Source organism: Panthera onca, chromosome A3 (assembly GCF_046562875.1).
Source record: "Panthera onca isolate mPanOnc1 chromosome A3, mPanOnc1 haplotype 2, whole genome shotgun sequence".
NCBI classification, from domain to species: domain Eukaryota; kingdom Metazoa; phylum Chordata; class Mammalia; order Carnivora; family Felidae; genus Panthera; species Panthera onca.
Window position 1 is genome coordinate 74,075,904 of NC_138341.1, and position 24,849 is coordinate 74,100,752.

At 39.3% G+C, this 24,849-nt stretch overlaps 2 protein-coding genes across 4 annotated transcripts in view; one reads left to right on the forward strand and one right to left on the reverse strand.

Annotated features, from left to right (window-relative positions):
* Positions 1 to 11,936, reverse strand: part of SOCS5 (suppressor of cytokine signaling 5) — a 63,803-nt gene extending 51,867 nt beyond the window's left edge. The window contains exons 1-2 of one of the 3 annotated variants that reach the window (XM_078444430.2): positions 11,824 to 11,911; positions 11,488 to 11,640 (exon numbers count right to left, since the gene is read on the reverse strand). The gene's annotated coding sequence lies outside the window, so the exon portion shown is untranslated. Of the gene's footprint in view, positions 1 to 11,487; positions 11,641 to 11,774; positions 11,795 to 11,823 lie in introns of those variants that run through there. The other 2 variants (XM_060606733.3, XM_060606741.3) reach the window with 2 other exon arrangements.
* A 12-nt stretch (positions 11,937 to 11,948) lies between these two features.
* The window catches only part of PIGF (phosphatidylinositol glycan anchor biosynthesis class F), a 106,073-nt gene continuing 93,172 nt past the window's right edge, over positions 11,949 to 24,849 (forward strand). Inside the window, exon 1 of the mRNA XM_060606767.3 lies at positions 11,949 to 12,048. The gene's annotated coding sequence lies outside the window, so the exon portion shown is untranslated. The remainder of the gene's footprint in view (positions 12,049 to 24,849) is intronic.

Genomic DNA, 24,849 nt, shown 5'->3' on the forward strand with positions numbered 1-24,849 from the left:
AGATACATTCTTCTCAAGTACACACAGAACATTAACCAAGATACATCACATGTTGGGCCATAAAACAATCAAAAAGCTTAAATGTGTTGAAATGTTTCTTTTTAATTTTTTAAGTTTATTTATTTATTTTGAGAGAGAGAAAGAGAGAGAGAGAGAGAGACAGAGACAGACATAGCAGGGGAGGAGCAGAGACAGAGGGTGTCAGGCTCCACACCATCAGCACAGAGCCCAGTGCAGGGCTTGAACTCGTGAACCACGAAATCTTGCCGAGCTGAAATCAAGAGTTGGACACTTAACCAACTGAGCCACCCAAAAGCTCCTCCACTGAAATTATTAAGGGTATGTTCTATGACCAAAATGCCATTAAATGAAAACAGTAATACAATAACTGGAAAATCCCAAACATTTGGAAATTATTTGACAACACTCTTCAAAACAAACCATGGGTCAAATAAAAAATTACAAGTGAAAACAGAAAATATTTTTAGTGAAATAATGAAAATGCATAGCTTTAAAAGTTGATAATGCATAAAAAAAATTTAAATCAATGATCAACCTAACTTAGATCAATGCTCTAAGCTTTCACCTTAAAAGCTAAAAAATGTATAACAAATTAACCCGAAGTAAGGAGGGGATAAGGAATTAATGAAAGAGCTCCACTCATAAGCTTAGAAAACAGATAAGCCACAGAGAAAATCAACAAAACCAAAAGCTGATTTGAAAGGACTGATAAAATTGATAACTCCTAGCTTGACTAATCATGGGAGGAAAGGAGAAAATGCATCTAATATCAGGAATGAAAGAGGAGGGGACATTAGTACAGATGCTACTGACATTAAAAGAAAACACTTTCATAAAATGTGTATTTTCAAAATGATAAATTTGATAAATTAGGTGAAATGGACAAATGCCTCAAGACACAAATTACCAAAACAGGAATAAAAAGAAAAACAAAATCTCAATTGTCTTATATTTATTCATTTACAAACTGAATCCTTTAACAAATAAACAAACAAAAAAACCTCCAGGCCCAGATAGCTTCATTGGTGAATTCTAGCAAACATTTAAGGAAGAACATCAATTGTACCCAAACTCTTCCATAAAAGAAAAGAAGAGGAGACATTGTTGGTAGGAATATAATATGGTAAACCCACCTTGGAAACTGTTCTGTCAGTTTCTCATAATGTTAAACATTCATCCATCCTATAATGCAGCAGTTTTGACTTCTAGGTATTCATTCATCCACAAGTAAAGAATATATGTGTCACAAAAGGCTTGTACAAGAATGCTCATAAGAGCTTTAGTCTTAATAGCTGAAGACTGGAAATAATTCTTTCCCACAGTAATAACAGATAAATTACAGCATATCTATACAATGGAATGCGATTCAGCAACTGAAAGGAACTATTGTTCCATGTAACATGGATGAGTCTATATTTTAAAGAAGGGCTTTGCATAAATTTTATGCCCAAGAAAGTTTGAGAACCACTGCTATAGAAGCACATACATAATAAGAAAACAAAAAGGGGAAATATAAGAGATTTAGGTAGTTTATAAATTAATCAGTGCCATATACAACCATAAATTGTATGTAACAGTTGTCATTTTCCTTAGGTGCTTAATTGCAATTACAATTATGGTTACAATAGTCCTCTGTTCATGTTGAATTTTCTACTGATGTGCTTCAAGGACTTCCAGTTCCAAATTTTAGTCTTTGGTCCTCTAACTACCCTAATTTCTCATCAATTCCAACTTAAACTATGCATTTTAGATAAGGAATCCTGTTGACCAGTTCCTTTGCTTTTTTTCTTAATGTTCTACTTCTTTGGTACAGTTTTCCCCACCTCTTAGTAGTGTTATTCTTACTGTTTCCTGTACAGCCTTGACTTTCTACCTCCTTTAAAACTGAACCAAAAACTCATCTTTTCCACTAAGTGCAAAACCACCTCAGATTCTTTCCAAATTCCCTCAGCACTTGAAGATCTTGCTCCTAATAGATGGGCTATTTATTTTACAGAGTTTGGACACCTCCTCTTAATGACTCACCAACTCCATCCCCTGGCTTAGAGAGGAGAATCTTTGGAAGAGAATTGAAAAGATTACAGTTCTCTTCAAGGTTCTTTCTCTTGTGATGTTTTTACTTTTCCCTCTTGGAATGCATTCTATTTGCCAGAACCTTAAGCTCTATAGTGCTAGAGGGGCAGGAGAGAAAGAGAGGCAAAGAGATGGTTGATTAGGACTCCTCTAGACTAGATTTTTTGAAGAAGGCGAAAAAAAATGCCTTCAGGCTTCAGTATCTGTTCAGACTACCTCACCAGTCCAAGGAAGCAAACAAGACTCCAAAGAGAGTTTCAGTGAGGAATAAGAAAGTGCATTTGTTACGAATTCCTTGTGTTGTATTGGGATGGCCAGTGTACTACAGCACACTGTTTCAAGGACACTAAAATATTTCTGGCTTTCTGGCAGCAAATATTTCTACATATTCTTTGTAAGGCTATTTGGTGGGGGGGGGGGGGAGGTTGAGTTGAGGGAGGCAAAAGGTAAACACTAAAAAATGTCTCCACTCTTGAACTAAATACCAAATTTGCAGTTACTTTTTGTTCTGCATACATTATTATTTAGGAATTATGGTTATTATTCACTTAATTTTACAAGCTTCAACTCTATAAACTTTTTGCCTTCCAAATCCTATCTATAAACCTGGCCATACTCCTGAGCTAGACCTATATTTCCAACTGATATCTTGGTCATGTTATTACTTACCTAAAAAGTATAACTACTTACCTGAAAGCAAACCCAGTATTACCCCCTCTCAAACTTGCACATATTATTCAACTTCCAAGTCAAGATCCTTAAACTCATCTTCAGTTTCTATCACTTCCAAACACTAACCAAGTCTAGAAGATTTAAACTCCTATATAATCTGTGAAATCAGTGCTCTTGTTTCTATCCCCACTACAAATTCCTTAATTCAGACCATCATAATCTCTTTCCTGATTTAGTGCAGAGCCTTAAATGGCATCCCTGCTTGTGATCTACCTATCAGAGGCCAGAGAGAATGCCCCATTCACTCACCCTGCCATATGCATTACTTGTTGAATAAATGTCTCCAATCTCTATTCCTCCAAACTATTCTCTTTATTACTGCTGTAACCAACTGGTTTTCTACAACAGCAAACTATTTGTGTCACTTCCCCACTTATAAAACAAAATAAAAATCCAAACTCCTAGTATGGTATATAAGACCATTAACAATTTGTTCCCATTCTACCTTGATTCTAATTGGATTTCCTAATTTTCTTTTGTACTCATTTTGACAGATCAAATTTCACCCTTCTCCTTAGCACACTATGCCCTTTCATTTTTAATAATCTAGAATAAACAGAAACTCAGTCCAGCTTGCTTTATTTTTATGATCACCCTTATACTATTTAAAGCCATTAGCTAAACCTGTACAGAAGTAATGAGTGAAGAAATAATCAGAAGATACAGCCAACTCTCAATTAGCTTATTTTCATAGCCTTATTAACATGGTCAGTGTAGACTAAATGGAAAAGTGAATAAAATGTTTTAACCACCTGCTGAGCTTCTTCCTTACAATAAATTAATGTTAAAAGTCTTCAGTTACAGACTTATTACCTTTCTTTTGATTGACAGGCACAAAGAGAACTATAATTCAAGTTTTCTCACATCTATCCTTTTCCTTTATCTTTAACACTTCCCTTTCCCATTTCTGCTGTTTCTCCTCTGGTACTATCCTCCCCCTGCCATCTTGGTATTCACAGCACCCTGTCTGTCCACTCTTCACAAGAACATTAGTATTCCTCTATCACTCTTAATTGGTAGAGAACCTAAAATTTTATGAAGTATTTTCACATATACTTACTCACTTGATTCTTGCAACTTCATTTTTTTTCCAAAATCAACAAATATCAAGGATGGGGGCGTGGGGGAGGGGGAGTTATACTGTGAAAATTAAAAGGAAACAAGGAAACCTCACTTAGAATGGAGTCAGGGGCCAGCAGGGGGAGCTCACACGCCTACCACTCACTTCAATTGCAGACCCAAAAAGAGAGAGGACCTTCCAAGTCTGTAGTCCTTTAGCTGCTACTTTACTATCCCAGCAAGAGGGGCGACAGCCCAGCCAATGAGAGACTGTCACAACTCAGCCAATGAGAGGCCACCATACTGCCAACTCCTAGTTTACTCCAATGAACTTTTTGTTTTCTAGCAGCTTTCCTACTTTCTCCTTTCGCCATAAAAAAGAGGTCTTCTTTTTTGTTTTCCAGACTTGCTTGTAGTTTTGCTATAGCTTGCTTGTCCTGGGTTGCAATTGTTATTTCCAGGTAAACCCATTTTTGCCAGTAAAATAACTGTCAGTTTTAGTTCTAAGGTTAACAATATGTAGCAGATGCTGCCCATCTAAGTAAAATTTAAGATACTTTCTTATAATTTAACTCAAGTTTGAGGAAATCCCAGTTCAAAAAAGTTCAGTTATTCATCTAACATATTGCTATTCCTTCTGCCTAGAATTCCACAACTCCTCTTCACCTGCTCATCTCTCAGGACCAATCTCAAGTCTTCCCCTACTCCCAGAGCAAGAATATTACTACTATTTCAATGCTATCCTAATGTTTTTCACACCACTATTTCATACCACTAGAAAAATCCAGGTATCTGGACTCTTACTCTAATGTCTTTTCCACCAAACAAGATTTTCCTTACTAATGCCCATTAATGATCCAACATTTTATAGTGAAGAGGAGAAACATTTAATGCATGGCCTGTGCTGATTTTCCAATTTCTAGAGTAAATCTGTACACCAAACTATCCCTTACCTTACCTTTCCTTAAAAATCAGGAACTTGATATGCTAATTTGGATGTAAATTTTAAAAAATAAAAAATAAAATAAAAAAAAATCAGGAATTTGAGGAATGTCTCCAAATCCTCTCAAAATACATAGATATGATCTCTCCTGGTAACGACATCCAAAGCTGCCAGAGCAAAGGAGTAAAACAGCATTTCATAAACCCTAAATTAAACTATTATAAATTTTAAAAGATACCTCTTAATATCTTGGGAAACATTTAGGATTAACAATCAAGAGATGAGGACCTTTGTCCCAACTCTACTACACACTGGGTGACTTGGGAAAGTCACTTAACCTCCTTAAGTCAAATTTCCTTTTTTGATAAAACTGGATAATGTCACTTACATTTCAGAATTAAGAGAATACAATGAAAAAAATGACAGCAAATCACTTAGCCTGGAACACACTAAAGAGTCAGAAATCGGTAATCTCTTTCATAATTATTTTCATGTACATCATTTTTGTTTTCAGAATTATGCCCAACAGCCCTCAACATGTTCCAGGACTTTGTGGCCCAGCAGCAACAACAATAAATGCCTTCAAAGAAGTTATCTCCATGACTTCTGGATCCCCTTCCTGGGTCACAATTCAGGTCCTGTAAATACCATTTGGAGTATCTCCTCCTAAATGCATTATCTTGTTCTCTGCTGCATGGAAACTCATCAAAGGATGTTCCTGTAGCTTCTCCGTGTTTGCCTGGCTTTCAACTACCTGGAACACACACAGAGTCAACTGCAAATCTGGCAATTTGCACTGCCAGTCTGTCTTTTAAATAATTTATTAAAATGTTAAATAAAATTGGTCCCAGCACTGATCACTTGAAGGGCAATGAGGCTGGACTACTGTTGTCATGTTAATAACCAAAGTCAAAGACTAAATAATTAGATAAGTAAGCTCCCCTTTGGCTACATGCATATTTTAACCCTTAAAAAAATACCTGGACTTCTCCCAACGTTTTTATTTAATGTCTAATAAGTTTATTCTCCAGCTTTGAGATATGTCACCAGTTTTCCTAATACAAAGACATGCTAATCTGCAGAACCCAGGACCTACGTTAGGGCTAAACTTCTATAAAATCCTCATTTTCCTCCACATTTTTCTCTATCCAACCTCCAATTCTTAACTCCCTTATCTCAAGGTTACATGAAGGCTTGAAGTTCAGTTCCCAAATTAATTCTGTTCCACCATTCTACCTTCCATGTTCCATTTTGAGTATATGTATTATCTAAGTACGCATCTATCCTTTTTAATTGCTTGAAATACAGTATATCAATACTTGATTACCACTCTAACTGAAGAATCTTGCCCAGAATAGAAAGACTGGATATTATTCCTGTTACAGGAGAATTCAAATAAAATAAGGAAGTCATAATTTGAAGACAATCCCAGAGCAGACACACAATTTCAAAAATATTTTTTCAAATTATCTTCCTCACTGCTTCTTCTTATCAGCTTTGATAAAAGATTATTGTATGACATCTCATCAAAGGTAAATTTACTTTTGGTGTTAAACATCACATAAGTAAAATGCTTATGGACTATCATTAGGGAAACTACAGAAATATATTCTTACTCTACCGTACTTAGCAATAACTGTCATTATGATTATGGTCTCTCTCAAGTCATTCCTTACAATTTTTCACCTACATGTCCAATAAAGGCAGGTAACTAATTCTCAGTTAAATTCAGATGTAAACTTACCCAACATTAACATGAATCAACAGTCCTGCTAGTTACCCTTCAAGATTACTTCTGCTCTAACCAGATTCAAAAGCCTTTTGCCATTTCTCCCTAAAATAAGATACTTGGCTAATTCAGAAAAAGAAATTTATTAAGTTGAGTAAAGCAAATGATTCATATTTTCCCTCAGTCATTCTCTAACAACTACACTGAAGCTAAGAAAGTAGTTTGAGTGGTCCATAACTATTCAGTCCTTGTGTCCATGAATTTTAAATATGAATAATAGGCAACTCACAATGCCATAATTATTTTTAAACATATAAAGAAAACTGCAACTTAATGAAAAATTGAGCAACTATCGGTTATATTTTATTAAAACATGGTATTTCTAATATCTTCTGAAACCACATTTAAATAAATATTTTGTTCATATAATTAGATTATGTAATAGATCTAAAGAAAAGATCTGCATGTCTAAGTTCTACAAAATTCCTAAAAGCATTTCATGATTCCAAAAATATGCAATAAATTCTAATTGCATAATCTAATAGTTAATCAAAAAAAGATTAGTAGGAGCTGGTCACTCTCAAAATGTGATCTTGGAAGCTTTTGATGGCTCCATGTAATGCATTACTTCCAACTAAAGGGATGACCCATGTATTTATCACCTGAAGTAAGTACCAACAGAATGCCTGAGAGCTGAAACAAAATAGCATGAATCTACTACTAACATTATAAAAATGCTTTTGTGCTACACTTGTTTCTGATTTTAATCTGCAAACTGTAAAATGCACTCAATTCAATGAGACTCTACAAATAAGGGCAATTAAAAACATTATGTGATATACATTTTTTTAAATAATTGAAGTTAATGTTTAAAAAGAGGCATAAAAAAAGTGAGCCCATGTGCGACAGACAGGAGGAATTTACATGTTTCTGACAGGAGGCAAAGAAGCATGAAAACTAAAGTTAAGGGGACTATAAGCAGAAGAAAAGCTGCTATAAAAGCAACAGAAGAACCTGGCAGGGCAGAACCAAAGAACAGACAGAAGAAGCCCACCACCGTCATATTAAAAAACATTTGCTAAACCACATGTTCATGACGCTAATTAGACCAGGGTTACAGCAAAGTAAAAAGAACAAAATGCTACAAAATTGGAATTACACAAATTTTATCACTAAAACCCAACAGCATTATAAATGAAGTCATCAGCTTCATTGACCGAAAGCAACTGCAATTAATAATAGATCCTATAAATTTCCTCACTTAAGCTTACCCAGTTAGCCTTTGGAACTCACTACATTTTCACTAGAATACCTACAAATCAGTTATTGGCATGTTGATTCTAGAATAATGTCACTGCAACAAGGGTCTCCAAATGACATTTAGATAAATGCACATTCCAACTTGATATGCATACCTAATTAAAGGTCCAAGATGAGCAGAAGACGGAGAAAACCAACATGAGGGCATCATTTGCACTAAGCGCCCCTTAAGACAATTATGTGATCATGTATTAATCTAGGAATTTTTTGTAGTCTCAAAGTGACTTCATTAATAGCAAAGAAACAAATGGGCATACAAGTGCCTGTATACACCTAATGAACCATAAAGAATGGTGTCTATTATCCGTACCCTTTGTACCTTTACTGTGTGCTAAGGAAAGAAACACTTTTTATTTATTTATTTTTATTATTTTTATTTTTTTCTTGTTAGCACTTTATTTCTTTTTATTTATTGTCAACTTAGCTAACACACAGTGTAGTCTTGGCTTCAAGAGTAGATTCCCATGATTCCTCACTTACATAAAACACCCAGGGCTCATCCCAGGAAGGGCCCTCCTCAATGCCTATCACCCATTTTCCCCACCCCACAGCCCCTATCAATCCTCAGTTTGTTCTCCGCATTGAAGAGTCTCTTACAGTGTGCCTCCCAACACTTTTTTTAGTGTATTTTTTTAAATATTTATTTTGATTTTTGAGAGAGAGAGCATGAGCAAGGGAGGGGTAGAGAGAGGTGGGGACAGAGGATCCTAAGTGGACTTGGCAATGATAGCAGTGACCCCATGCGGGGCTTGAAAACGCGAACTGTGAGATCAGGACCTGAACCAAAGTCCAATGCTCAACTGACTGAGCCACCCAGGTGCCCTAGAAAGAAAGACGTTTAATCCTCACCACGATCCTAAGAGGTAGGTACTTTTACTACCCTCACTTTACAGATGAGGAAACCTAGGTACACAGTGGTTAAATCACTTGCCAGAGATCATAATGTTATTAAGCGACTGAGATACAAAGCCAGTCTTTCTCTATTACAACTATGATAGAAATTATGTGTTCATGATCATCATGTAATTCTATTACTGCTCTTATTTTTAAAGGTACTAAGATCCGTTTTAACATAACCCCCACACTTCCTGAGAATAATTTTCATATAATTTACTTTTAAGACACAGGAGCCTTTTGAATTCTGAAAATCTTGTAAGCAATTTATTTTTAGAATAAAAATGACAGAACACTAACCTGCTCTAAGAAGTCCATCTAATATTTTAATCTAGATGAAATGATGGTTTGTCTCTTTCCAACGAGAAATATCAGCACTTCCACTAACAATGCAGCATATTGTTTAAAACTTTTCAATAAAAGCTCATCCAGTTTTACATCATTTCATGTATAAAAGTAGTCAACTCAGACTTCCCCATCCTTAACAGAGAACAACATCACAAATAATCCAAACACCATTTATAGCTGGCACTACAACTCTTTAGAAATAAACAACGTGAATGTGATAATATAGAAAAACCTTGGACGAGAGTCCAGAGACCTGCCCACCCATCCGGGCTCTGTCACTAACTAGTCATCTAGTCCCTTTCACCGCTCTGGGCCTTGGTTTCCTGATCTGTAAAATAATCATCTCCACGGTCTACTCTTCCAGCTCTAAAAGAAATGTGACTCCTGTACATATATCTTTTTTCCAAGCTTCCCATTCTCATTCTACTTAGTTATTATCATTACACTGCAGGCATTAAACATTATTTTTCCTTAGTTCTACAAAAAAGAGAAAACAGCCCATTCTCAACTAAAGTGATAAGGGAAAGCCTTCCCGACCACTAGTTTCCCATAGATGAGTTTCAAGGTGAATAATGTAGAAGCTATTATAATGCTAAAAGGTGTTAGGTTTCAATATTTTAGGCTACTGTTTGGTGTGCCAGTACATTCTCCCTAAGGACAAATAGTAAAATTCAAGGACAATAGGGGGAAAATTTGTAATTATCCATCAGTTATTGAAGAACTAAAAAGGTGCCAAATGAAAATATTAATACTTTTTTGCAGAACATTTTTCTCTGATGAATTACATTACAGGCAACGTATCACCAACAAATTTTCTCAAATATGTTTAAGTACTTCCTAAAAAAAAAAAAAAAAGCTTTCCTTTTTTAAATTGTGAGGAATTAGTAAGATAACATACATATGATTAAGAAAATATTTAAAAGATTCATGATCTAGCTATGCAATTCTTAGCTTCCTCTTCTCAGTGACCTGAAGAACCTCAAAGGGGTGCCAGAGGTAGATTCTGTGGACTGCCACTGCCTAACCCTGGTGTGCATTTTCTGTGTTCCTTACCCATTCTCAAGAGTGTCATGCAAATACAAGGTTATAAAAATTAAACTAAGGATCTGACATTAATATTCCAACTGTCAGCTCAACCTGATTTCAGTATTGCTTTCTAGAGCTGCTAGCTTACCAGTATCTTTCCAGTACAATACTTAAAGATGACCTTGTAAAGAAACAATTAAAAGCCAGGGAAAGAAAGCGTGCGAATTGAATTACTTAATATTATCTTCTGGAATAAAGTCAGTAGCAAATTCCATATTATCTTCTGGAATAAAGTCATTAGCAAATTCTAACAGTACAGTCTACTCTAAATGTTAAGTCAGGAAGAAGTAAGCCACTGCTATAGAATGAGAGAGCTGAAGAAAGGATTTTCAGCAGATGTAGAGGCAGCTACAAGAATTTCAAGGTACACTTATAGGCATTTCCAGCAAAGCTAGTAACTGGTAAAACACCAAACACATACATACATTTTGTACATGAAGGATAACTGACAAGTTCCAGGAGCAAGCCTCCTCTTGGTTGGAATGCCAAAGTAAAATGTCAAAAATCACCTCACGAATCCAATCCCCCAGCCTTTCAAAGTTCGGAAACAGACCGACATGTGTACTTAAACTGCTTCGTAGCATCCTTCTGTAAATGCAACTCCCTCTCCAGAAAGTCAGTTCGCTTCAGCTATTTGAATGCCCAAATCTCAGCACCAAACAATCGTAGGAGTTCCAAGTAGTTGAAGGGTCTTCCAGCAGCCGCCTGCGCACCCCTTTCCACCTCGGGTTAAACCCCCGGAGGTGCTCCAGTCACTTCCCCCATCTAAGCTCCCCAGCTCTCTCTCTCATCTCCCAGTGGACCGCTTCTCGTTGACCTTGAAGACCCCCCGGATCGGAGCCTTGGAGCCCAAGTGACTTAGCCGGTGGCCCGTTCCCCACAGGGCGCGTAACTGCCCCCCCAGTCTCTGTGGCCTCTCACGACCCCGATCGCCAGCGCCCTCCAACTAGCCCTGGACGACCCCCTTCCCCTTAGGCACCCAACATCCCTCCAACCAGAAAAACAATTCCTCAGAAATGCTTCGAGAGCCTACTAAGCACAAGCCCCACTACGCATGGCGCGGTCTGCACAGGGCTCGCGGCCCGGACTCGCGGTCCCCCGCCCGCCGTCCTCCTCCCGGCCCGAGGGCCGGCGCTGCCTCTGCCCCGGTGTGGAGGCGCCGGCCGGAGGCGGACTGTGCCGGGCGCGGGCACCGGGGAACCGGCAGGCGGCCGCTAACGCTGGCGCGGGGGCCGGGGAGCGGGGGCTGGCCGGGCCAGGCGCGGGCCGCGGGGACACTCACCGGTCGGGGCGCGCGGAGCGGCCTCATTCAGGGGCACCTGCGGCCAGGCGGACGGGCCCGGACGGCGCAGTCACCGAGAGGGCGAGTCCGCCTGCTCGCCCGCCAGTCCCGTCCCGTCTCCTCCGACTGCCTGTTCGAGCGCAGTCTCGCTTCCTCAGGAGGGAGCGCGGGGACCCCAGCTCAGCCGGATGCCCCCGCCAGGCCCCCACCCCCTTCCCTGGCCACCTCCCCCCTTCACCCTTTTCCCCTCCCCCCCTCCCCCCAACCCCCACCGGAATGGAAAATACCTCCCGGGGCGGGGGGCGGCGGGGCACGCCTCTTTGAAGGGCAGCCTACCGTGACCAATAGCAGGCGGGGCTCTGGAGGGGCGGGATTTCTAGCGGCCAATCCGGAGGCGTGTAGGTGAAGGCCGAAGGAGGGAGGCAGGGAGCGAGAGGGGGGCGGCCCGGGAGTCAGGGAGGTCCAGCCGTTCGGGTGCGGGCTGTGCGCGGCTGCCATTTTGGAGTCGGGCAGCTGAGAAGGCGGCCGGTCCGGCCCGGGGGAAAGGAAGGAGCCAGTCAGGTAGGAAAGAAGCGGTCACATGGGCTTGAGAGGCGGGGTAAAGAGGGCTGCAGCCCGAGGGGAGGGGTCGGAGGCGGCGAGTCACGGGGGCTGCGAAGAGTCACGTGGTCGGAGAAGGGCCATCGATGGGCTCGGGGGCGGAAGGTCAACCTGAGTTGGGAGAGGGAAGAAAGCTTTGTCCCTGGCTTAAACTCTGTTAGGGAAAAGGAAAGGAAAAATGATGAATGGAGGCCGTGAGTGCCGGGTCGGAAAATGTGAATGAGTCTCCCTGTCTTCCTCCAGCATGGAGCCACCCAGTTACTAAATTCCAAGATCCACGGAAAATTGGGCACTTCATTTGATTCAAGTAGTCCCATCCCTGCTCCCCTCTGTCACAAGCATGACTCCCAGAACTGGTGGAGAGGTGATGGCCCTCCACTTTTTGCCTGCACTTTACATGGATGGGCCCCCGCCCTAGAAATGGCTGAAAGGGTAGAAGCATAGTTGAGGCATTGTGACGCCAGCAGGACTCTACATCTGGCGTTTTAGAAACCGTGTCGTCATTCACAAATTTACTAAACACTTCTCTGTTGAACATAACCATGATCATGTTCAAACGCCTCCGAACTTAAACAAAAACAAAACAAAACAAAACACAATTTGCCCATGAGTCCCTGTTCAATTCATGCTTCAAGTACAGACTAAATTAAATTCCCTGCTAGTCCACTTGAAAGTGCTCCTCTTAAGGCTATCAGTGACATCCATATGGCCAAGTTCAAGGGTCACTTTTTCATTCTTATTTGATCTCCATTGCAGGAAACTCTACGAAGTACATCCCTCTTTAAGCTTTTTCTGCTCCCCAATGCACCCCTCATCCCAGTTTCCCTGAGACCTTAAACACTCAGATTGTTAACCTTACTAAATCTGTTATCTGTTGGCTCTTTAAGAGAGTTCCAAGAGCTGATCCCCAGTCCTCTCCTCAGTAAGTACCAAGTCATTCTACTGCACACTAGATGACCTAACCATTTTTGATGGCTGAGTGTACCTTTAATGAGGTCCAGATCTGTTTGTCTAAGTGTTTTTGGACATCTCCACCTGAACCTCATTATGACCTGTCCAACTCAGACCTCAGATATGCTCATAAGTCCACAAAATTTGCTGCTTCTTCTCGGCTCCTTATCTTCTTTGATAATGTCATCACCACTCACCCAAGTCCAGAACCAGGAACCTGGGAGTAATCCTCCATGTTACTCCCTCACTGCTGTAAATACCCTCCCTACCCTTTCTAACTTTGTCATGTTGATTATATTTACTGGATGCCCTTTCCTCTATTTCTAGAGGGAATCCACTGCCTCACCTGGGTCACTTATTCATTAGGCCAATATTTACTGAGCACTTTGCCATGTTCCAGGCATTGTTTGAGATACCCAGGATACAGTGGTGAACCAAAGTGCAAGGTTCCTGAATGGGGTGAGACAAACAGTATACGAGTAAACTAATAAATGAACAAGAGTATTCAGGGGGTGATAAGTGCTATAAAGATAAAAAACAAAAAACAAAACAAACAACAAAAACCAATAGGGAAAACTGTAAGAACTTCCTAAATTATTGTGTATCTCTTCACCTCAAGTCCTCCCCACCCACACCCCATATCTTATCCTTTCTTTTTATTCTCGAAGAGGGAATGGCCCTGATACTTTCACCTGGAATTTAATTTCATTCCCCTTCATCTGTCATGCCTTCCCTCTATATTATAGCTGCCTGAATATGAACCCCTCAACTAGAAGATAAGCTACTTTGAGGGCAGGGATCATACCTTATACATCTTCATGCCTCCACAGTGTGTTGGCTCAGAATAGGTGCTCACAAAATGAGTGTTAAATGGGAAGTTCCCGGACACCGGAATCAGGTTGCCACAAAAGCATCTCCAGCCCAAATCAGAATGGGAAGGTCAGTGAACTTAGCTGTTAGAGTGTACTGGCAGTGGTATGTCACGGCAGGGTGGGGTGATGAATGAGATCACCTCCTTTGGTCCCTTCCGGGCCTGGGCTTCCATGATGCTGTGCCCCGTGAGTGGCAGTAGTTGCTTCGTAGACACTATTTTACTTGATAGTGCCAAGTACATGTGGACAATTCAAAAGTACTCTTTGTTTCTGATGATGAGCTTTAAACCTAGAGCATTCTGGGTAAATTGCCAGGATAGGCCCTGCAGGAGAAGGTTGCAGTTGCCACTTCACTTTGTATTTCCAGGCCCTTGGGTATTGCACCCCAACAGGGAGCGAGATGTTGCCAGTTCCGTCATAGTCATTGTAATTAAATCCAAGTTCTGGCAAAGGGCAGTGCGTAATTATGAAGTATTATTATGGTTTTTATCATTATTAGGCACCCAGCTGCCCAGCCCAGGAAACCACAGTAGTAAAACACTGAGAAGCCAAGCTCCTCTCCCAGCTGGCATGAATCAAGACCAGGTGTATTGGCACCGGTCTTGCAGCTCCACTCGTCAAGATGAGACCTTCCGTCCCCTCTTTTTGGCAAGATAAAAATTTAAATGAATGGAAAGAGGAAATGTGAGGGACCTTTGCCACCACCTCTGAATCAATTTCTTTTTTTCCCCATCTACCCAGAATGGTCTCATCTATGATTTATTGTGTAAATCTTTTACAACTTTATCCTTGACCTGCTAGCTTCCTAAACATTATCCCACAACGTCTACTGAGGATATATTAGGGTGGGATATAAAGAGCAGAAAACTGTTTCTACTTTCAGAAAATTTATGATATGGTCTAATTCAGAAAGTATAGTTAGGCTTAACAAGACATCTGCCTTCTGTTGAGCACCTACTCAATACCAAACTGGGCACTTTCAGATGTGCTGACTTAATTCCTTCCACCCTGCAAAGTGGGTTTCGTTATCCTCATTTTCATCAAGGTATCAAAGACTTAGTAAATAACAGAACTGTGATTCCAACAGAAATATACAGATTTGGTGATTATATACTCATGGTGGATGTGTCCACACTGGTAGATGAATATAGGTGTCAGATTTCACCTCTTTCTACCAAATTAAAAAAAATTTTTTTTTTTTTTTTGTACAAAGTAGATTTTAAGTTGAGCACTTTAAGGACAATTCAGAAGTGATGCTGAGGGAATGGTGCCAAATGAAGAAGCCAAACTGGCCATAAGTCTAAGATCAATCAATAAGGAGAGATTTCTTGTTCAGCAATGTCACATTGTATTCTTCAAGTACTTTTATTGTCTCAGCTACTCCAAATGCGGAAGTCAACCCCGGTCGTACAAGGGTGGGCTGATGAGAGAGGAGGGTATTTTAGGTAGGGAATATGGATTTGAATGGAGAACTCCGAAATGGCCCATAAATTGGCATATCTAGTACTGGCTTCTGGAACAGCCAGTGTGTTGTACAAGGCAGTTTGCCTTTATATTTAGTGCTGTTTTTTTTTTTAAGGGATTGAAGATTTCAATAAAATCTTTGAAGACCTGTATGCCCTTGTAACCACTACCATAATCGTGAAATAGAACATTTCCATCATCCCTAGAAGTTCTTTCTTGCCCCTTTTCCATAGGAATTTTAATACAGTTTGCATTTTGATGACTCTAAAGTTTAGATCTCCAGCTTCAATCTTGTTTTTTAAGTCTAGGCCCATATTTTTAGCTACCTTTGACATATCTACCTGGATGTTGCAAACAAGCACCTCAAACCAAACATGACTGAAAGATAAAGCAGACAGTGCTTATTTTTGCTACAAGAAAACCCCATCTCCAATTCCCTTCTGAAATCATTTTTCTGTATTCTTCAATTTGGTTGAGATAATCATCTACCAAGTCACATAAGCTAGAAATTTTTAAAAATAATCTTTACTCCTCCCTCTCTTACACCTCCCCAGGAGTGAGTCTTACTCACACAAACATTTTTAAATCAGTCCTTTGCATTTCCAGTATCCTCATTCAGATACTTACCCTGCTTGCGCGATCACCAAAAAACTCCTAACTTACTTGTTCATGCTCCAATTCATCCACCAATCTGCCACTTTAATTTTGTTTTGAAAACCCAGATCTGACTGTTTCAATCCTTTGCTTTCAGGGACTGCCTAACTGCATAAAAATGGCACTGAAAATCTTTAACAATATGGTCCAACTTCCCCATCTGGACTTCTCTGCTCTTTGCCACATTTTCATTCCACTGTGCTTTTCATCAGATATGATTCTGAAACGTGCCTCCTCCTCCACCTGAAAACTCCTGCTTACCTTTCATAGCCCCATTTATATGACTTTTCTTCATGAAACCTTCCCAGACAGCTCCAGATACAAATAGTCTCTCTCTTTTACACTTGACCTCCCATACCATGTTGCACATGTATTTATCACACTGAATAGACCGAGTGGTGAAATAGAAGAGAGCTGAGTCAGAAGATCTGAGTCTGACTTAAAAATCTCATTCATTGCTTGCTGTGTTATGCAAAGCAAATGACATAACTTCTCTGAACCTCAATGATTTTATCTGTGAAATGGTAATAACAACTAGAATAATATCCTACTTCATAGGACTCTTGTGATCAAATCATCATAAATGTGAACACGATTTGCAGTAATCAGATAATAGATATTAAAATTACAAAGCTGTATCTTCTCATGGGTTTTGTACTTCTTGAGTACCAAACCAACATCTGCTCATCCACCTGACACAGTGCATGGCCTTCTCGTTGCCTAGATTGGTTTATGATAATTTATCATTTTTGGTAGGATCATATTCTCTCAATTAACTATCAATTCTACTGTCTACAGTGTTTCTTCCAAAGCCAATCAGGACATCCTTATTTCTTTTTATAATTGTTCATTGCTTTTTCAATTAAATAAAAGCTCATTAAAAGGTCTCTAAGGAAATGAAATAAATATTGTATCCACGATTAATGTTAAATGCCTTCATTTATTTAACAGAAACTTTTAAGAGCCATTATGTGCCCAACCCTGTTCTAAGCCCTTGTTATAGATAGAAAATAAGAAACTTCACAGAACTTACATTATAGTGGGGACAATAAGCACAAACCAACAAGTAAGATGTTAATCTATACAGTTAAAGGTGCCACAAATAGAAGAGCATTGAGGGTGCAGCTGATGTAACTGGAATGGTCAGAGAAGGCCTCTCTGAGAAAGTGGTGTAGAGTATCAGTGATGACAAGGAGGCAGCCATACAAAAAGAAGGGGAAATAGCCTTCCAGGTGAAGGGAAGAGCACAGACAGAGGCCCTGAGGCAGGAGCAAAGTAGATGAAAGGATAAAAGGCGGCCTGTGTGGAGTAGAGGAAGTGAGGGGCAGTGGTAGGAGGCTAAGTCAAAGAAGCAGACAGGGGCGGGATCATGTAGGGCTTGGAAGGTCAGGTAAAGAGTTAAATTTTTATTCTAATTGTGATAGGAAACCACTGAAGGATTGTAAGTAGGAGTGTGATGTGATGTGATTTAGTTTTTAAAAGGTAACCCTAACTGTGAATGGAGAATACATTCTGGGGGTGGTAGGAGAGCAGATTAGAAGGTAGACAAATTGTTTTAGTCCAGAGCAGAGCTGTTGGTGGTCTGGATTAGGGTGGTAGTGCTAAGGATGGTAAAGAGTAGTAGGTTTGGGAGTATGTTTGGCAGTAGGACTGACAAGTCTTACTGATGGATTTAATGACACCAATTGGGGGAAAAACATTAAAGATGGTTCAGGAGTATAATCTAAGCCAAGCCATTAGGTGGATGAAAGCTCAGTTTACTGAGTCCACAGGGCACCTGTGAAGACTCCATGCTAGGCTCTGAGAATACAAAGCTCAGTGAATAAGACAAAGTCCTTGGCCTCAAAAAGCTCACAGTCTCGTGGAGAGGACTGCCTCCCACCCCAGGAGGACTTCTGTAGGAGGTTTTAAGCACAATTACAGAGCCATGGAGAGGTTATGAAAGCATCAAGGACTGCCCTAGCCCAGTCTAGCCAAGTGAGCCAGGAGTCCTGTCTTCTTGGGAAAATTACCAGGGGACTTTCTCAACACTTGTGAATATGTGCAGTAATCCTCACTCCAGTTTAGCTGAGCTCTTTATGAATGAAGTATAATAGCTGTCCGCAGCATCTTCCAGGATCTCTGATTTGTTACTTCTTTTAAGAGGAGAGGAAAGAGATACAGAAAAAGAGTAAGGATGCTAAAGATTGGGCCGAGAGGCAAGATGTTTAGCTAACAAGTATGAGAGTCCATACGGTCTAGGCTTCTGCTGTGCAGCCCCCTACTCAAACCTACCAACAGTATGCCCTTGGTTGAGGATAGATTCAGGATGTTTTGTTTGGTTTTGTTTTGATTTTAATTGCAACTGCAGCTTTTATGAAATGACTGTATGACTCCCGAATGACTTTTCTCAAGCTTGTTTTCATTTTGGTATTTATTTAATAACTTCTGTTTGACCAACTGACACATTCACATTTCAAAAATCCAAAGAAGAAGGTATGTAATGAATAGTCTTCTCTTTTCCTGCGTGCCCCCAGTTCGCTACCCCCACCCACCCTGGTAGGTACAGATGACTATCCTGATTTTTCTACGTATCCTTCTAGTGTTTCTTCATGCAGATACAAGCAATTCTTACATTTCTTCTCTTCCTGCTTCTTACACAAGAGGTGGCCTACTTTATCCTCTGATCTGGATCTTGTTTTTCCCTCTAACAATGTATCTTGGAGATCATTCCTATCAGTACTAGGAGAGCTTCCTCATTCTTTTAAACAGCTGCATGGCATTACACTGCAAGATCTGTCATAGTTGATTTAACTATTCCCCTATTGATGAATCCTTGGGCTGTGCCCAATCTTTGCTATATATTACAAACAGTGCTATAATGGATAACCCGGCACATATGTCTACAGGTATAGCCTTAGGATAAATCCTCAGGAGTCTTACAAATACTTTAATAAAATGTTCTAAAAGAATGTTCTGAGATAGTGTGACTGGGTTGCCAAATTAGAACCTCAGCTTTCCAGGCATTAATTCTCACATTCCATCAAGAGTAGTTCCTCATTCTTCAGCCTATAAATTGTATCTTTGTATTTTTCCCAATAAGGAATTTAAAAGATATTTAATCAGCCTCTCCTACAACCAACAATAGTTGGCATGATATTTTAAAAAAGAAGAAAAAAGACTAAAATTTGGTTGGATTGTGCTCCAGTTAGTGAATTGCAAGCTCTAGAAAATGCTTGAGTTTTCTTAAATTTTTAATGTTTATTTTTGAGACAGAGAGTGCGAGCAAGGGAGGGGCAGAGAGAAAGATGGAGACCCAGAATCCAAAGCAGGCTCCAGACTCTAGGCTGTTAGCACAGAGCCCCATGTGGGGTTCGAACACACAAACTGTGAGATCATGACTTGAGCTGAAGTCAGATGCTTAACTGACTGGGCCACCCAGGTGAATTTTCTTAATTCAACACACAGAAGCATCTGTAGAATGAGGTCTCAGATGGGGATGATAGGTTTGGAGTTGAGAACTTGCAAGATGTACCCTGCTTCAACCAGCTCTTAGTGCTATCCCAGCTTTAGGGCCAAATACTCCTTGGCCATTTTTTATTGGCATCTTTTTCTTTTCTTTTCTTTTTAAATTAATCTTTATTTTTGTGACAGAGAGAGAGAGAGAGAGAGACAGAGAGACAGAGAGACAGAGACACAGAGTGTGAGCAGGGAGGGGCAGAAAGAGAGGGAGACAGAATCTGAAGCAGGCTCCAGGGTCTGAGCTGAAAGCACAGATCCTGATACAGGCTTGAACTCATGAACCATGAGATCATGACCTGAGCTGATGTTGGACGCTTAACTGACTGAGCCACCCAGGCTCCCCTACCATCTCTTTTCATTTCTCTTAGTAATTCTTCATTTTTCCATAGTTGCTTTTGGAAAATAGGTTTAAGGTCTTGGTGAAACATATAGGCTTTGGTAAATGTGCTTTATAACTAGGCCATCTAAAGTAAGTATGCTATTTTTATAATACCCCCACCCCCCGCAAGACTTTTTTCTTATTTATTATATTCCAGGTATATGAGACCAGGATGGAAAAATCCTAGGGCACTTAATCTACCTGAAATCTTTGGGAGAACATATATAGATGCAGAAATATGCACGAGTGATGTGGGCCTTAAAAAAAACAACAACCCATATATATATCTGAAGAAATTAGACTACCGTATTACTATCATTATTAGAAAATAAAATTATTTTTCCACGTAGTGCTTCTCTTTAGTTTGGTTCCATGTATGTGGAGGTGTTTTGTTTTTGTATAATATAGCATGAGAGAGAGTGTTAAAAATAAACCATGAAGTTGACAAGTTACAGCAAATAGCCATCCAGAAAGCTTTTCTTAACTCTAAAGCTCTTTCCCTTAGGAATGACAAAACCTACAAATTGTAGAACTGTCTAGTCTCTGTGAAGAGCACCTAGCTCCAGCTCTAGTTGAAATTATCTTACATTTTTAAAATGTCTCACATAAAAATTCTACAGTCTTCCTTTTGGCCATTACTTTTTCCCCTTAGCTGGTAAGACGTGGGATCTCTCTTTTAGATGTAATCAGAACTATTCCTCCCTCCCCATCCTGCCACTGCTGTAGCCTCTTCTTCTTCTTCCTTTCCTCCTCCTCCTTCTTTTTTCTTCTCTTCACATTTATTCTTCCATAAGAAAGTTATGACAGTTGTCAACTTTTAAAAACTTCTGTTTGGATTTTGGTTGGCGTTGAGTTTTCCAGGTAGACAATTGTATCATCTCTAAATAATAGTAAATCTCATTCATATTTTTGTTCCTTTTGTATCAGCAGAATTCCTTCTTAAGTGAAAAATAATACTTGCTGACATTATTTGTGCATCTGATCCCTGAGTATCTGTACAGAACATCCATTCAACTAACCACCCTCTCATTTTGTTCTGGGGACTATGGTCCTCCCTTACTCTTAGTCCCTGGGCTTGGGGAAAAGAATGATGTCTCCACCCCCCTGCTTCAGAAGTGTAACATATGACCTTAGTCTAGGTCATCTAGTATATCCTATTCCTCTGACCACAGTAATCCATTCTAGACTTACTAGAAAGTTGGTTCTGAATTTGAACCTAGAGGCAAGTACTCCATGGAGTGGCTTGCATCCATATTGGCTACATGAAGAGACACCTTGCCCAAGAATGAAGCCAATATTGAATATGCTGAATTGAGAAATGGAGAGAGAGAAATGAAGTCCTAGGTCACCCTGTTTGAACCTTAGAGCAAGCTTCACCTGAACCAGAACCTCTAAATTATTCAGTTACGTGAACCAATAAATTTACCTTTTAAATTAAGTTAGTTTGGATTACATTTTTCATCTTTGGCATGCAAAGGATTTTTAGTTGATGCAATATCTTCTAACAAAATTAGGCAAATTAAACTCCTGTTGTTTCCATGGTTTGACAGATTACATGATTTCCCCAGCTAATTCTCAGATTCCTGAGAATCTCACACTTGGAGTGACTCTACCGTTGCAGCATAGCCTTCTAAATACCAAGCCAGAGTCCTCCTCCCCTTCCCCCAAGGACTCCTCCAGTTCTGTGCTTAAACCCAGCCCACTGGTGAAGTTAAAGAAGGAAGGGAACAGATGGCAACCTGATTCATACTGCTTTTATAGGGAATTAAGCCAATTTATTTGGGGGGTCAATTTCAGTTCAGTTTCAGCAATGAATGAAGTTGTTTGAATCCATTTTTGGTTCAGGTCTATAATCATCTGCAGTAATCCCAAGTTCTTCACATGGGAAAAATACTTGGGGGGGGGGGGTTAATGTTTGTTCCAGTTTGAGAAAACTATGTAACACGGAATCAAGTTGCACCTGTCTTATTAGGCCTTCTGTGCTAAAAGAGGTAGCATATGGGCAGGACAGGGAGGCGATTAATAGTATACTTAATACTAAAATAATCAGCCTAGACTGTATCCATAATAAGCAGCGTTATAAAATCTACTCTTTGGATTTGCTTTTAATATTTCCAGTCCACATCACAGCACACTTTGAAATGTCATATCACATAGTATTGGCCAAATTATTAGAATATAGTTTGAAACATTTTGCCTCTTTTAGAGGAACATGCATTTTATAGGTAAAACATTTATGGTCTCTGTTTGAAAATTATTTCTGATTAGACTGATATTCTGTCAGTATCTTGAGGTGCTAAAACTCAGTGAGCAGTTTTCTGGAAAAATGTTATTGAAAACCTAGGCTCAGCATAGGGAATGTAGTCAATGTATAGTAATAGCGGTGTATGGTGACAGATGGTAGCTACACTTGTGGGGAGCACAGCATAATGTATAAACTTGTCAAATCACTGTGTTGCACACCTGAAACTAATATAACATTGTGCATCAACTATACTTCAATTAAAAAAAAATCTAGGCTCAGAATAGTCACAGGACCATTTTTCAATTGCTTCAGGTAATCTAATGGATATGTTCTGATAGGAAACATTTTTTGTTTCATTGCTTCCATAATAAATACATATATATTTATATGTAATACATAAAAATAACTAAATAAGTGAGATTTCACAACACAAAATGTTCAGCTTGTTCCAAAATATTTTTTTGTTAGTTGATTGTATGCAAACAAAAAGAATGACAGATGCCATCCGTATACAATTTATGAAGACACCTCTTGCTTCTGCATGTGTAAGGAGGACATCGGATTTGACAAGGTGCAAAGAGATGTCTTACAGATGGTACACACGAGGCCCATGAGGACAGGTCTTCCCAAACAAATGGAGCTGTGAAAGCAGTTGTCATGTGCACGTCTGTCACACCTGTTCTACAGAGAAATTCTCACTTGTAAATGTGGTCTTCAAAATCAGAGCCCAAGGCTGGCTGAGCTTAGTTTAGTTTTCGATTAGTTTGAGAGAGACTACAACTACTAAAATGGATTTCATACCTTTCTGTGACTCTTCTCTGACTTATACATTTCACTGACATTGTGTTTTTTAACGTTAAAGCTTAAGATTAAAATTCTTTTACTTGGTCCTCAAAGAAATAGCCGTAATTTATCTTATAACATTAAATTCATTGGCAATGTGCTTTGGAGGGAATAATTTGTGTTCTGCAAAAGGGCTTGGATATACAGAATTTCAATGGTTCAAATGATGTAATTTTCTATAATATTTAGCCTGCCATTTTTAGTTTGGTATTTGTATAATAGGAGATTTCGAAGAAAAAGCTAAAGAGAGGCTAATTTGCTTGGTTAGTGCTTCTGTTCTTTTGTTCTTTTAGAATCTAAAATTAACCAACATCTGCAGTGTCAACAAGGACTCCATATGGCATTCAAGTTTGTACTTTTCCTAAATAATGCATTTGAGGCAATATAATCTGAGAGGAATTCTGAGGTGATAATGAGTAGAATTGTATATACCACTTTACGGTTTCAAAGTGATTTAACAACTAGGACCTTGTTTGGTCCTCACAATGATGTTAAGAGGCAAGGAGATCAGGTGTTTCTTATTTTTGTTGAACAGATGAGAAGATCGAGGTCCAAAGTATTGAGGAGAAATGGCTGTAATCACAAACCTGGTGAGTAGCAGCATGAGAAGGAAACCCAAGCCATCTGGTATCTAATCCAGTGCCCTCTCTACCATATTACTAGGACCACATTATTGACACCCCATGTTAAAATAGCACATTTCCAAAATAATAGACCCCATAACTCTGTAGGAAAATAAAAAGAACTTAATACTAGAAAGTAAATAACAAACATGCGTATTTGGTTTTCCAGAGTTTAATGGATTTCGTTTGTTCAGTTAACAGATGATTTCCACAGACGTTCTTGTACTTACTCTTGTGATTTCTTATTTTACCTACAAAAAAAAAAAAGAGTTTCTGCCAAAATGCTTTGTTTCCTTGCAAAATCATACCTCATAAATCTTTGTCATATCTAGAAAATCTAAAAACTTCTCCTATAAGAGGTGTTGCAGCTGAGAGTGTTTTCTTCACAGTAATACATTATAATTTAAGTCTACCTGAGTTTTGAAACATTTCATTTCATCTCAAACTTCTGTAAATTTCTGCAGCATAGCAATCATTCAGAATTTCTGGGATAAGAAAAAAAGTAGGTTCAAGTAAAAGAATGTATTAGAAACATAGCTTGTGACTGATATACAGGCATAAATTTAGCAGGAACCCATTTTTGAAAGTGTAAATAATGTTGTTGCCAATCCATATTTTATAGAAATTTATAGCTATGTAATATTACCATTTCTACTTAAAAATGCAGAGAAATTCAGTTGCTTCCATTTCTTGAAAGTTTGAGGCTTAAAAATTATGAATGCCGGCATTCTTGAAGAGGAACACTGTGAGTTTGTAATATCGAAAAGGTACTGGTGTTCTTTTACATTGACAGGCAGATATATTTCCCACAAGTGGAAACACAGGCCTATCCTGGCATAAGGAGAAGCCAGCAAGAATTTTAATCAGGATTTGGCTCAGTCTGTGCTGGTTCTGACTTCACAAAAGTGCATCTTTAGGAAGCACCTTCCACCAAGTGGAAAGCTGGCAAGACACAGCATTAGAGGTTGCTGACACCAAAGCAAGCAAAGCTCACTGAAAACTTAAAATTTTTCCTCCCCGTTAGTTGTTTGGATATGTCTCAAAGAACTACAAACAAAAAAGCAATCTTTAAAATTGATATTGTCCAAAACTCTAATATCCTACCTACTCTGTGTCCAGGATTAGTGGAAAGACACCAAACATTTTTGAAAAGGTCATCTAACCTAAGTAGAAGAATATTGTCTTTCCATGCATGAGCATACTTGGACATGGGAGCTGTGAAAAAGAGAT